Source organism: Lithobates pipiens, unplaced genomic scaffold (assembly GCF_037356315.1).
Source record: "Lithobates pipiens isolate NorthernLeopardFrog02 unplaced genomic scaffold, aLitPip1_a1.2 Scaffold_30, whole genome shotgun sequence".
Taxonomy (NCBI): domain Eukaryota; kingdom Metazoa; phylum Chordata; class Amphibia; order Anura; family Ranidae; genus Lithobates; species Lithobates pipiens.
This window is the reverse complement of record NW_027507791.1, coordinates 170,053,404-170,067,182: the sequence shown is the minus strand read 5'-3', so window position 1 is coordinate 170,067,182 and position 13,779 is coordinate 170,053,404. Positions and strand designations below refer to the sequence as shown.

The window sequence follows — 13,779 nt, the reverse complement described above, 5'->3', positions numbered from 1 at the left end:
CGCAGCAAAATGTGAGAAAAGCAGTGTAAGCCGTCTTTCTGCCTTATGCAACCATCTCTCGCTACCTCTATGCAATAGGATTCTCTTTCCAGAAAACAGTCAGTGTAAGCCGTCTTCGTGCGTAACAAAATTAATGGAACGATTTACACGTTAGAATTTGCAAGCTACGTCAATTTACTATTAAATAGAGTACCTTTGCATTTATTCCTTGACTTTGCAACTATCCCTTGATCCCTTTTGTGTATTCACTTTATCTCGACCTATATATGCTGCCTCAATATTTTCCTAATTTGTTTTGCTATACTTATTATTATTATATTATAGAGATTACTAACTCTAAATCTTTGTAAACCTAACCATAGTTATAATGTCTACAGCTAATTTTACGTTAAAACAAAACCATCTTTTTAAAACCTTTTACACACTGCACATTAAGATTAATGCAACCATCTCTCGCTACCTCTATGCAATAGTATTCTCTTTCCAGTGGAAACGGAAAACAGTCAGTGTAAGCCGTCTTCGTGCGCAGCAAAATTAATGGAACGATTGACACGTTGAAATTTGCAAGCTACGTCAATTTACTGTTAAATAGAGTACCTTTGCATTTATCCCTTGACTTTGCTACTATCCCTTGATCCCTTTTGTGTATTCACTATATCTCGACCTATACATACTGCCTCAAAATTTTCCTAATTTGTTTTGCTATACTTATTATTATTATTTTATAGAGATTACTATCTCTAAATCATTGTAACAAGTTATAAAGTCTACAGCTAATTTTACGTTAAAGCAAAAGTCACACAAAACCATCTTTTTAAAACCTTTTACACACTGCACATTAAGATTAATGCAACCATCTCTCGCTACCTCTATGCAATAGGATTCTCTTTCTGACTCTATTTTGTGTATTACTTCTTCTCCACATTAACTGTCACACTGATAACCATTTGTAACACATAACACTTGCAACACATAATTTAACAGCGGCAAAATGTGAGAAAAGTAGTGGGACGGTTAACTTGATTGAGAAGTGGTTGCAGTAGCAAAGCAAAGCAATACAGTTTGATTACATTAATAACACATAATGCAACTATTTTACATTCATTTTACATTCACATCATGCATACATCCTAATGTAAGCTGTCTATCACTATCAATGTTCATGGTTACTGATACATTATGCCGATGACCAGTTTCCACGGAAAACAGTCAGTGTAAGCCGTCTTCGTGCGTAGCATAATTAATGGAACGATTTACACGTTGGAATTTTCAAGCTACGTCAATTTACTCTTAAATACCCTTTAGCTGCTTAGCTCACACTTTGCTGTATGTAGCCGCGTTTACATGTAAGTAACCAATGGGGATTGACATTTCATGTCCATCTCACATCTCTAATGCAATTTGTCTCTTTGCCATGTCATACTTTGCCAGTTATTATACTTTCTCACCCGATAGAAACCTAGTCGTTGCTGATATTTCATGATTACAGCAATCATCTCATCTAATTGCTATTCCGACATTTTGCCTTGGTATTACTTTGCAACGCTCTATTGAACAATGTAAAGGTAAGCTAGATATTTTGTGTATTTCCACTTAAACTCTACCTGTATATACTGTCTCAATATTATCCTTTCTAATTTTGCTAAATTAGATTATAGAGTTTGCTATGTCTAAATCCAGGTTACCTACTCACCTTTATTACGTATACTGCTAATTTTAGGATAATACAAAACCATCTTAATTCTTCTTTACACGCTGCACATGTTAAGAGTAATGCAATGCTACCGTGAACAGTTTAATTACTCGTCTCACAGTAACTGGTATCTCTCTGCTATAGGAAACTGAATTTGTACTAGAACGATCACTCATCTAATATCAGTCCACTCAGTGCTACCGGAATAACTTTTAAATTTAGAGTAATGAAATGATTTCTCAGTATTTTGGAGCTACTGCAACTAACGCTTCCGATCGCATTTCGACTGCAATACTTAATCTCTGCTATTGCAGAATATTTAGCTGCTGACACGTAATTAACTTGATTGATAAAAACCTACACACGTTGTTGCTGTTATTTCGTGTATTTCCACTTAAACCCGTTATAGTTATTTTGCTATATTTATTACTAGTATAAACAGATTACTATCTCTAAATCCTGGTAAACCAGCTCACACTAAACCATCTAATTTCTACCTTACACGCAGCACATATTAACATATTAACATTTAGCCGGTATAGTGAAATAGTAAACGAAATGTGTAGATCACTCATCTAATATCGTCTTTTCAGTGCTACCGGAACAACTTTTAAATTTAGAGTAATGCAACGATATCTCAGTTTTATGAAGCTACTGCAACTAACGCTTTGGATCTCTTTCCTGATAAATTACGCTCTGCAATATTAAGCCATGTAAATTGTCCTATTGGTCTGCTAACAATGCTATGTATAATAATACAAATCTTTTAAAAGCAATATCGTCTCACTGCAATACTTACACTCTGCATAATATATATGAATAATGCGAATAATGCTAATAATAAAGTCGTCTAAAACTCGGCTATAAGTAGAGAATAAAACTATCTTACATCAAAAAAAAACCATGTACTGCCAAACCAATAACGGCCAATTACTTAACGTCTATCAGTCAATGACTTAACAAAATAAACTTTAGCACTCTTTTGCTCTATTTTGAATAGTTGTAGTTCTCCACATTAACTGTCACATTGATATCACCACTGACAACACAGCACTTTTTAACAGCACCAAAATATGAAAAAAGCACTTTATATGTTTCAAAAGTAGTTGCATCCATCTCTACATACCCAGGACGTTCTTCTGTATAATCTAGCCTATCTGTATACACTAGCCTGTCTTTTGTACACATTAGCCTCTCTGTATAAACTAGCCGGTCCTCTGTATACACTAGTCCGTCTGTATACACTAGCAAGTCTGTGGAACCAAGCCTCTCTCTCTGCATACCCTAGCCTCCATCTCTTACATAAACCAGGACCTTCTTCTGTATAATCTAGCCTATCTGTATACACTAGCCTGTCTTTTGTACACATTAGCCTCTCTGTGTAAACTAGCCGGTCTACTGTATACACTAGTCCATCTGTATACACTAGCAAGTCTGCATACTCCTGCCTCTCTGTGTAACCCAGCCTCGCTCTCTCTCTCTGTATACCCTAGCCTCCATCTCTGCATACCCAGGACGTTCTTCTGTATAATCTAGCCTATCTGTATAAACTATCCTGTCTTTTGTACACATTAACCTCTCTGTATAAACTAGCCGGTCCTCTGTATACACTAGTCCGTCGGTATACACTAGCATCTCTTTATACATTAGCTCTCTGTATACCCAAGCCTCTCTGTATACACTAGTCCACCGGTATACACTAGCAAGTCTGCATACACTAGCCTCTCTTTGTAACCCAACTTCTCTCTCTGCATACCCAGGACGTTCTTCTCTATAATCTAGCCTATTTGTATACACTAGCCTGTCTTTTGTACACATTAGCCTCTCTGTATAAACTAGCCGGTCCTCTGTATACACTAGTCCATCTGTATACACTAGCAAGTATGCGTACTCTAGCCTCTCTCTCTGTATACCTTAGCCTCCATCTCTGCATACCCAGGACGTTCTTCTGTATAATCTAGCCTATCTGTATAATCTAGCCTATCTGTATACACTAGCCATCCATCTCTGCATACCCAGGACGTTCTTCTCTATAATCTAGCCTATTTGTATACACTAGCCTGTCTTTTGTACACATTTGCCTCTCTGTTTAAACTAACCGGTCTTCTGTATACACTAGTCCGCCTGTATACACTAGCAAGTATGCATACTCTAGCCTCTCTCTCTGTATACCCTAGCAAGTCTGCATACTCCTGCCTCTCTGTGTAACCCAGCCTCACTCTCTCTCTGTATACCCTAGCCTCCATCTCTGCATACCCAGGACGTTCTTTTGTATAATCTAGCCTATCTGTATAAACTAGCCTGTCTTTTGTACACATTAGCCTCTCTGTATAAACTAGCCGGTCTACTGTATACACTAGTCCATCTGTATACACTAGCAAGTCTACTCCTGCCTCTCTGTGTAACACAGTCTCTCTCTCTGTATACCCTAGCCTACATCTCTGCATACCCAGGACATTCTTCTGTATAATCTAGCCTGTGTTTTGTACACTTTAGCCTCTCTGTATAAACTAGCCGGTCTTCTGCATACACGAGTCTCTCTGTATACCCTTGGATGTCTTTTGTATACACTAGCTGCTCTTTATACATTAGCTCTCTGTATACCCAAGCCTCTCTGTATACACTAGTCCGTCTGTATACACTAGCAAGTCTGCATACACATGCCTCTCTGTGTAACCCAGCCTCTCTCTCTGCATACCCAAGATGTTCTTCTCTATAATCTAGCCTATTTGTATACACTAGCCTGTCTTTTGCACACATTAGCCTCCCTATATAAACTAGCCGGTCTTCTGTATACACTAGTCCGTCTGTATACACTAGCAAGTATGCATACTCTAGCCTCTCTCTCTGTATACCCTAGCCTCCATCTCTGCATACCCAGGACGTTCTTCTGTATAATCTAGCCTATCTATATACACTAGTGTATATATGACACACTAGTGTATACAGAGGACCGACTAATGTGTACAGATAGGCTAGATTATACAGAAGAACGTCCTGGGTATGCAGAGCGCTCAGCTTTGAGGTATGGCCAACGTGAGTAATATGAGGGACACTCCTCACCCCCGCCCCCACCTACCAGATATGACTTTCATCCCCTTGCCCTCTCTGCCCCGGTCATCTGGTGGCAGTTTTATGCACTCCCTGGCCCCCACCCATTCATAATCCTTACCGACCTTTCTTTCCGCTGCTCACAGAAACACACTGGATGACTTGTCTAATTAACCAACTTGTACAAGACACCGCTATCCTCCTGTCTGACACCGGTCCCCCTTGGAGGCTTTACCCCTCACTGTTTGGGTGGTCCCTGCCTCTCCCTGGATGCTCCACATATACCACAACGACATTGTCAGAGGGGCACCACTTGACAGGACACGGGGCTGTCATGCCGGTGGCATCTCCCATTGGAGGAAGGGATGATGGCCCCAACCCCTTGGCAGCAGGTTCTTTCATGTACAGACCAGGGCGGCTCATCTTCCCTTCTGGAGTCTTGACCTTAGATGGGGGATTTGCACTTTGGGGGGTCTGAGTGATACCTAATGCGCTGTACTGGAAGGGCTTGACATTCCCGCATATGTGTCCCCTCCCCCTGGCTCCCACCTACTCTTTGCCGACATTGCCTTCTGCAGCTTTCGGGGACCCTGGATGACTTATTTATTGAGCCTATTGGTACGAGACACTGCTTCCCTCCAGGGTGACTCTGGACCCCCCTGGAGGATTTACCCCTTACTGTTTGGGCAGTCCCAGCCTCCCTCTGGAGATGCAGGAGAGACACTAATTGGCGGGCCCCAGGACTGCTGCTCGGGTGAAGTCTCCCATTGGATGGAGGGATGGTGGCCCCAGCCCCTGGCCTGCCGGATTTTCCATGCACCGACCAGGGCTGCTTCTCTTTCATCTTGATGTGGTGACCATGGAGGGGAGGAGTTGAAATTTATGGGGTCCGGGTGTTTGCTGGTGGGAGTGCGCTAAAGGACTTGACATTTCTGCATGTTTGTCCCCTCTCCCCTGTTTCCCCCCTCCCTTCCCCCCCTTCCCACCCTTCCCTTCCCTCCTTTCCCTCCCCCTTTCCCCCTTCCACTCCCCCTTTCCCCCCTTCCACTCCCTCTTTCCCCCCTTCCCTGCCCCTTTTCCCCCCGGGGCGTGGACGGGGGAGAGGGGGTAAGGAGAGGACAATCTGCCAAAGGGAGAAATGCATTTGTTCGGGGACTGCATGTACTTTAGGGGTATGGGACGGGGGGTGGTGGATCCCATTCTGTGATGCCTTTTCTGTTGTGACGGGCTCCCTCGTGCATGCCTACGTTTAGGGCGAGCCGAGGAGACCCCTCAGTGCTAACAGTTATATGCTCTACCTCTGTTTTGGTTATACTATTGTTTTTTGTTTCTTTAATGTTACTGATTGTCTTTTATTTGCATACCGGTATCAGACGTGACATTTACCACTGCCGGGGCTGGGGGGACTAGGATTCGGGGGCTCCCTCTCCAACCTGTCTACCCAATCACCCAAGTAGGACAGCGCGTTAAACCCAGTGTACATCTGGTAAGCGCTATAGCATAATTGTGCTGTTTTAGTATACCCTTCCTGTACTGTTGAGTGCGGACAACCCTTAATTTCCCTCTCCCCCTGGGGTTGAGGTGCCCGGCCTCTTTTTCCCTTTACCTTTCCTTGCATTTGCCCTTCCTTTCTCCCCCTTAGTTCCCGCCATGCATTACCTACCCAAAACCTACCTTGGTTCAACTTTCTTTGCTTTTCTCTGATGTCCCCCTCCCCCTCCCCGAGGAGCGATGGCAGACTCAGTCAAGGTCACCTCTCTAAACGTTAAGGGACTGAACTCCCCTGAAAAACGGTGGATCCTCCTGTGAGAACTGAACACATCCTGTACTGATGTGGCCTTTATACAAGAAACACATTTTAAAAATACTAGCCTCCCCTTTCTATGGTCGAGATCCTTCCCTAAGGTCTACCACTCTACTAACCCCTCCTCTCCATTCTGATCTCTAGCAGGCTCCCCTGGGTTCTCCAGGATTCTCTGGTGGACCCTGGGGGCCAATATCTTTTTCTTAGGGGCCACATTGGAGAGCGCCTTTTTACATTTGCCACTGTGTACGCTCCCAATGATCACCAAGACACGTTCCTCAGAACTACCCTGCACAGATTATGTGACTTTCGGGAGGGCCAATTGATATTAGGTGGGGACTTTAATGTCCCCTTTCGCCATCGGTTGACACTTCTGCCTCTTGCTCCTCGCTCCCTACCCCTCACCTAGGTCTCTATTCTGGCACCTTAATGAGAGCCTCCTCCAGATACCGGAAGTTTTAGCAGATGTGACCAGGGAATTGGACCTTTATTTCCAAGAAAACTAAAGCAGGACTGTGACCCGGGGATAATTTGGGAGGCTCACAAGTCAGTACTCCGCAGGGTACTTATCAGGCACGGGGCGCGCATCAAACGAACACGGAAGGAACAGCTTGCTAATCTGTTTCGTGAACTTGCCTCTGTGGAAGCGAAACATAAACATACCCCCTTACGGACCTTAGAGATTGAATTGGGGACACTCCATACCCATATTGCTGTCCTACTCCATTATAAAGCGAAAGCGGCACTCCAGTTTTGTCGTAAACTGACGTAGGAGTCAGAGGACAAATGCAGAAAAATCTTAGCCAGGTCGGTAAAGGAGTTGAAATCTGGCTCTTACATACCACAGTTGATAGATGAGAATGGTCAGAGGGCCTCTACCCCAACCCAAATAGTCGAAGTCTTTGAAAAATGTTACTCTGATCTCTACAACCTGCCCGATTCAGGGTCTGGACAGGACAATATAGACAGATATGTAACCGGTTCTGGTCTACCAACCCTCTCATCGGAATCACGGGAGTACTTGGAGGACCCGATCACACTGGAAGAAGTCCAGACGGCCGTGGGACCTCCGAAGGTGGGTAAGGCTCCGGGCCCTGACGGATATACCGCACAATACTTTAAGACCTTCCTCCCTATTCTCGGCCCGCGCTTGGTGAATTTATTTAATACTCTGAGCTCGAATGGGGATTTTCCTGAGGATACCCTTAGAGCCCACATCTCGTTGATACCTAAGGAGGGCAAAGACCCGGGCCTATGTGGGAGCTACAGACCCATTTCCCTCCAAAATTCGGTCCTAAAACTATTCTCTAACTCCTCGCCACGTGATTGGCACATCACTTGTAGTCCCTTATACATATTGACCAGTTAGGTTTTATTCCCACCAGGGAAGATAGGGACAACACCACTAAGGTGCTTACCCTGATCCGTAAAGCAAAGTCATCTGGGACCCCTTGTCTTTTCATGAGTACTGATGCCGAGAAGGCTTTTGATCGGGTCAAATGGACATTAATGTTCTCGGTCCTTCGCCATATAGGTCTGAGTGAACGGATGCTGGCATGGATAAGTAAGATATACTCACGTACTTACATTCCACCGGACATCGCGCGTACGTTTATGTTGAACTTCCCCCCACCCCTTGTCACTAAGATCCGCAGTTTGCTTCACGGGTGGCATTCTGGCCTCCATTCCTGGTTCAGCAGATGCAATCTCATTAAAATGAACATACTCCCTAAATTTACTTATCTTTTCCAAGCTCTCCCGATCCAGATTCCAGTCCTGTTTTTTAAGCAAGCTCAATCCTTGCTCACTCAATTTAACTGGGCCCACAAAAATCCCAGACTTAAGCGGTCACAGCTGACATTGTCTAAACAACAGGGAGGGTTGGTTCTCCCTAACTTGCGACGCTACTACCTGGCCTCCCATCTGGGGCGTGTATTGGACTGGAATCGAAACAAATTTTCTAAGCTCACTCCCGAATCCCGAATAAGAAGCGCCATGTGGTGCTATAAGTATTTACCCACAGAATTTATGTCACATCCCACTATAGGGGCTTAGTTGAAAGTCAGTCACCTGATCGCTACCCAAAACACACTCACGTCTTTGACTTCCCCCCTATTCCCTATACGTGGCCATCCAACCTTTGAACTGGGGACCCACTTAGAAATTCCAACCTAGACAATGCGTCTAAATTCGTCATTGATGGAAAATGGCCTTCTTTCTCAATCCTAACAGATCCGACAGGGCTTTCCAACTGCCTTTTTGGAGAGCGGCGCAACGACATCATTTTCTCCATTCCATCCCCAATCCTCAAACGTTCGCCCGCCCTCAGACGGAGTTCGAGACTCTATGCAGGAGCGAAGGCCCTTTGGCCCACATTCTCTCTCAAACAGATTACCCACACTTAACCTGTCTGGCCAACTGGGAAAAGGACCTTAATTGCTAATTTTCCCCAGCACAGAGACAACGCATTATCACTTTGGCTCTCAAAATGTCGCTGTGCACGAAGATACAGGAGACGAATTTTAAACTTCTCACCAGGTGGTATTTGACACCATCAAAGCTGCAGAAATGTTTCCCCTCTTCCTCGAACATATGCTGGAGGTGTGGAGAAGAAGAGGGCACGTTGCTGCACATTTTTTGGTCCTGCCTCAGCTTGGTGGACTTCTGGACAGAGATCCGATGCATGACACAAAAATTCACAGACTTCTCCATCCAGGAAGAGGCTGCATTCTTTCTCTTGTACCATTCACAGATTCCCATTAAGAAGTACAAAAAAATCTATTTTATGGCATGTGATAAATGCGGCGAAATCCTGCATCCCTCTCTATTGGAAAAAATGTTCCCCCCCTTTCGTAAGGGGGGGAACTTTCGTAAGGGGGGGAACTGGCTTAGGAAAATAGAGAACATTAAAAAAAATGGAGGACTTCATCCTCACATCACAAGGTAAACAAGAATTTTTTAAACAAACCTGAGACATCTGGAATACCTTTATATTCTCGCTGGAAGGATGTCGCCTGCTATCGCCTTAGTGCTCTGAGCTTTCCTTGACTGGCCCCTTGGACAGTGGCTGCCATCGTGTCTTGTCCCCTCTTCTCCTTTTCTGATCTTTCAACCCTTCTCTTTTCGGCCTTCCTCCCCTATCTCTCACCCAATCCACCCCCTCTCTCTTTTGGAAAGAGTGGAAAATTGGGAATGACGGCCCCACACCCCCCTCTGGATGGATTATGCCGGAGGGACCTGGGGTTTGTGTGACCCTGGATCTTGGTACAGTACTTTATCCGTGCCTCGAATCATTGTGATTGATGGAAGGCAGACTCACAGTTGCGAATATACCTGTATCAAGTATTGTTCAGCTGCTTTTTGCTCTGTATTTCTCTGTTGCATTATGTACTCGGGGGACCGTCTTCCCCTATTTGGAGAAAAAATTATATTTGAAAAAAAAAGAAGCCTACGACACCTGGTATTCCCAGGCGGTCTCCCATCCAGGCATTAACCAGGCCGGACCCTGCTTAGCCTCCAAGATCAGATGAGATGGAACAGATTCAGGGTGATGTGACCGTAGCCAATATCTTCAGGCACTCTCAACTCTCTTGACAAACACCAAGATGGTCACCTTGGAAACAAGTGGAAAAAAATAGGTCAATGGCCACAACATAAAAAGAAGCCTACGGCATCTGGAAATCCCAGGCGATCTCCCATCCAGGTACTAAACTGGTCCCAACCCTGCTTAGCCTCTGAGATCAGATGAGATTGGGCTCTTTCAGGGTGGTGTGGCCGTAGGAGATTTCTTCAGGCACTCTCAACCTTGACTAACGCCAATATGGTCACCTTGGGAAACAAACAAAAAAATCAAGTCAACGCCAACAACATGAGAAGAAGTCTACAGCACCTAGTATTCCCAGGTGGTCTCCCATCCAGGTATTAACAAGGCCCGACCCTGTTTAGTCTCTGAGATCAGACGAGATCTGGTGCTTTCAGGGTTATGTGGCCATAGGCGAGCTCTTCAAGCACTCTCAACCCTCTTGACAAACACCAAGATGGTCACCTTGGTAAACAAAAAAACAAAAAAACAAATCAACGCCAACAACATAAAAATAAGCCTCCAGCACCTAGTATTCCCAGGTGGTCTCCAATCCAGGTACTAGCAAGGCCCGACCCTGTTTAGCCTCTGAGATCAGAGGAGATCGGGCGCATTCAGGCTTATGTGCCCATAGGCAATCTCTTTGGGCACTCTCAACCCTCTTGACAAATGCCAAGATAGTCACCTTGGGAAACAAGCGAAAAAAAAACAGGTCAATGTCAACAACATAAAAAGAAGACTACGGCACCTGGTATTCCAAAGCCATCTCCCATCCAGGGACTAACTAGGCCCAACCCTTCTTAGCCTCAGAGATGAGTAGAGATAGGGCTCTTTCAGGGTGATGCTGCTGTAAGCGAACTCTTTGGGCACTCTCAACCCTCTTGACAAATGCCAAGATGGTCACCTTGGGAAACAAGCGAAAAAAACCCAAAACGAATCATTACTGGCATATCCAAACCCTCGGCACACCACAAAATTGCGGCGTACGCTAACGATCTAATTTCTTTCGTCTCCAATCCACACATTTCGCTTCCCAATATACTCGCGGCTCTCCGGCGATACGGCAGCCTATCAAACTATAAAATCAATTGCACCTTTGGCTGTATTGAATATATCGGTCCCGGATGGTGAGGCCAAGAGGCTACGCTCCGCTTTTCCATTCTACTGAGCTGAAAAATCTATACGTTACCTGGGCGTTGACATCGCAGCGGATTTGGCGCAATTGTACCCGCTTAATTTTGTCCCTCTCCTGAATAGACTGAAATCTGATTCGGGAAACTGGCATGCTTTAACACTGACCTGGTTCAGGCGCTGTAATGCATTCAAAATGACGGCCCTCCCGCGGATTTTATACTTGTTCCAGACATTACCGATCCGGTTACCCCCAATTTTTTTCAGACAACTGCAGGTGCTGCTCCGGGACTTTATTTGGCCGCGCAAACCGCCCAGAGCCCGTTTGCAATTGCTTGCCAGACCAAAGGACAAGGGGGGTCTGGGTCTCCCAGATCTGAGACAATACTACAGAGTGACTCTGCTAGTGAGAGTCGTTGATTGGCATTGTAATGGCCCACACAAGCAGTGGGTGGAGATGGAGATTGAGGATGGATCCATTCCCCTATTGACCTCCCCGTGGCTCCTGTCCTCCCTACCAAAAGACCTCAGAGATCACCCCGTAGTGGGAGCTACGTTGGCTGTTGTGCGGAGGTTGTTCCGCTGCACACACATTGCTCCCTTGCCATCACCAATGACTCCGGTTATAGGTAATCCAGACTTCCCACCGGGATTTACCAACAAGAAACTGCGACAGTTGACAGTGGTGGGGAAACAGCGTCTGGGAGAGGTGTGGCCCTTGGGAGGGCTCCCGACCACGCAAACTGTCGCCAAGCTTTCTGACCCTCCGCTTGACTTGTTTAGTGCTTATCAACTTCATCACTTTCTTCTGGCCATACAAAGGGCCCCCTACACTCCTAGAGACCTGACACCCTATGAATCCATCTGTCACAAAAAGGAACCTGTGCGACACACCCTCTCCCTCCTGTACAACCTATTAAGTAGTCAGGAGGAGGAGTCGACCCCACCATTTATCCACAAATGGGAGAGGGACTTTGGCATCACATTTACCCCACAACAGATAGGCAAGATCCTGACATTAGTACATAAAGCTTCCATCGCAAACCAATATCAAGAATCAGGATACAAGATAGTCTCACGCTGGTATAGAGTCCCATACCTTCTGAATAAAATGAATAGATCGATCCCGGATGTTTGTTGGAGGTGCAATTCAGATACGGGGACCATGGGACACATTTTCTGGGCATGCCCGGCCTTGAGGAACTTTTGGGTGGAGGTGACCGAGACGATAAAAACTCTCAGAAATGTAGATATCGCAGACAACCCAGCAGCGTGCCTTCTACACTTGACCGAACAGCCTGTTCGAAAATACAAAAAAACCCTCCCGATGCAACTCCTGAACGCCGCCCGGGCCTGCATTCCCACACTGTGGAGGCAGCCTCAGCCCCCCATCCAAGGTGCTGTGGTATTCCAAAGTCAATCATATTCTCTGGATGGAAGAATTGACCGCCACCCTTCACAACACTGAAGAGGCATTTAGTGTTACATGGAGGCCCTGGAGGTATTTTTCTGGTACTTGAGACTACATTCGGGAGGTGAGCAGCGCCCCTGTCCCAGAAAAAGACTGAACATCTAACGTTTACCTACGTAGGCCATGTCTGCCCTCGGTGGCATCCCCCCCCCTCCCTTTTTGTCTTTATTTTTCTATTTTTCCCCGCCGCCATCCCCCCCCCCTCCTCTCTCTCCGTCTTTGCACTCTCTTCTTCCCCCGTCCTCCCTTTTGACTGTGCCTTGTCTCCTTACTAGCCTTTGGGACCCAGAAGAGCCCCAGGGTTCTGGACACGACCGGCTCATATTTTACTCTGGTTCACATAGGTCATGATAAGCTGGCTCACTGTGGTCCCAGTTGCTCTCCATGATTATATTTGTCCGAACAGGGCTGCATTAGTTATACTGTACTACATGTCCGAGGTGGGGTTTCTCTCATTTCTGCATGAAACTCTAGGACTCCCCTCTGAGAACCCAGAGTTATTTGGCTGCCTATTTTTTGTTACCATGTAATTGTGACCCTGGGTCATGCTGTATGGTTGACTGTTATATTTATGTTGTTCTACTTATACTTAATAAAAGAATAAAACAAAAAAATAAAAAATAAGTCAATGCCAACAACTTAAAAAAAGCCTATGGCATCGAGAAATCCCAGGTGTTCTCCCATCCAGGTACTAACCAGGTCCCAACCCTGCTTAGCCTCTGAGATCAAATGAGATTTGGCTCTTTCAGGGTGATGCAGCCATAGTAGATTTTTTCAGGCACGCTCAACCCTCTTGACAAACGCCAAGATGGTCACCTTGGGAAACAAACAAAAAAAAACAAGTCAACGCCAACAACATAAAAAGAAGCCTACCGCACCTAGTATTTCCAGACGGTCTCCCATCCAGGTATTAACAAGGCGCAACCCTTTCTAGCCTCTGAGATCAGCGGAGATTGGGCGCTTTCAGGGTGATGTGCCCATAGGCAATCTCTTTGGGCACTCTCATCCCTCTTGAAAAATGCCAAGATAGTCACCCTGGGAAACAAGCG

At 45.4% G+C, this 13,779-nt stretch overlaps 2 pseudogenes; both read right to left on the bottom strand.

Annotated features, from left to right (window-relative positions):
- Positions 1-10,210: 10,210 nt before the first annotated feature.
- On the bottom strand, positions 10,211-10,330 carry LOC143949637 (5S ribosomal RNA; annotated as a pseudogene).
- Positions 10,331-10,425: 95 nt separating this feature from the next.
- Positions 10,426-10,544, bottom strand: LOC143948955 (5S ribosomal RNA; annotated as a pseudogene).
- Between the last annotated feature and the right edge of the window lie 3,235 nt (positions 10,545-13,779).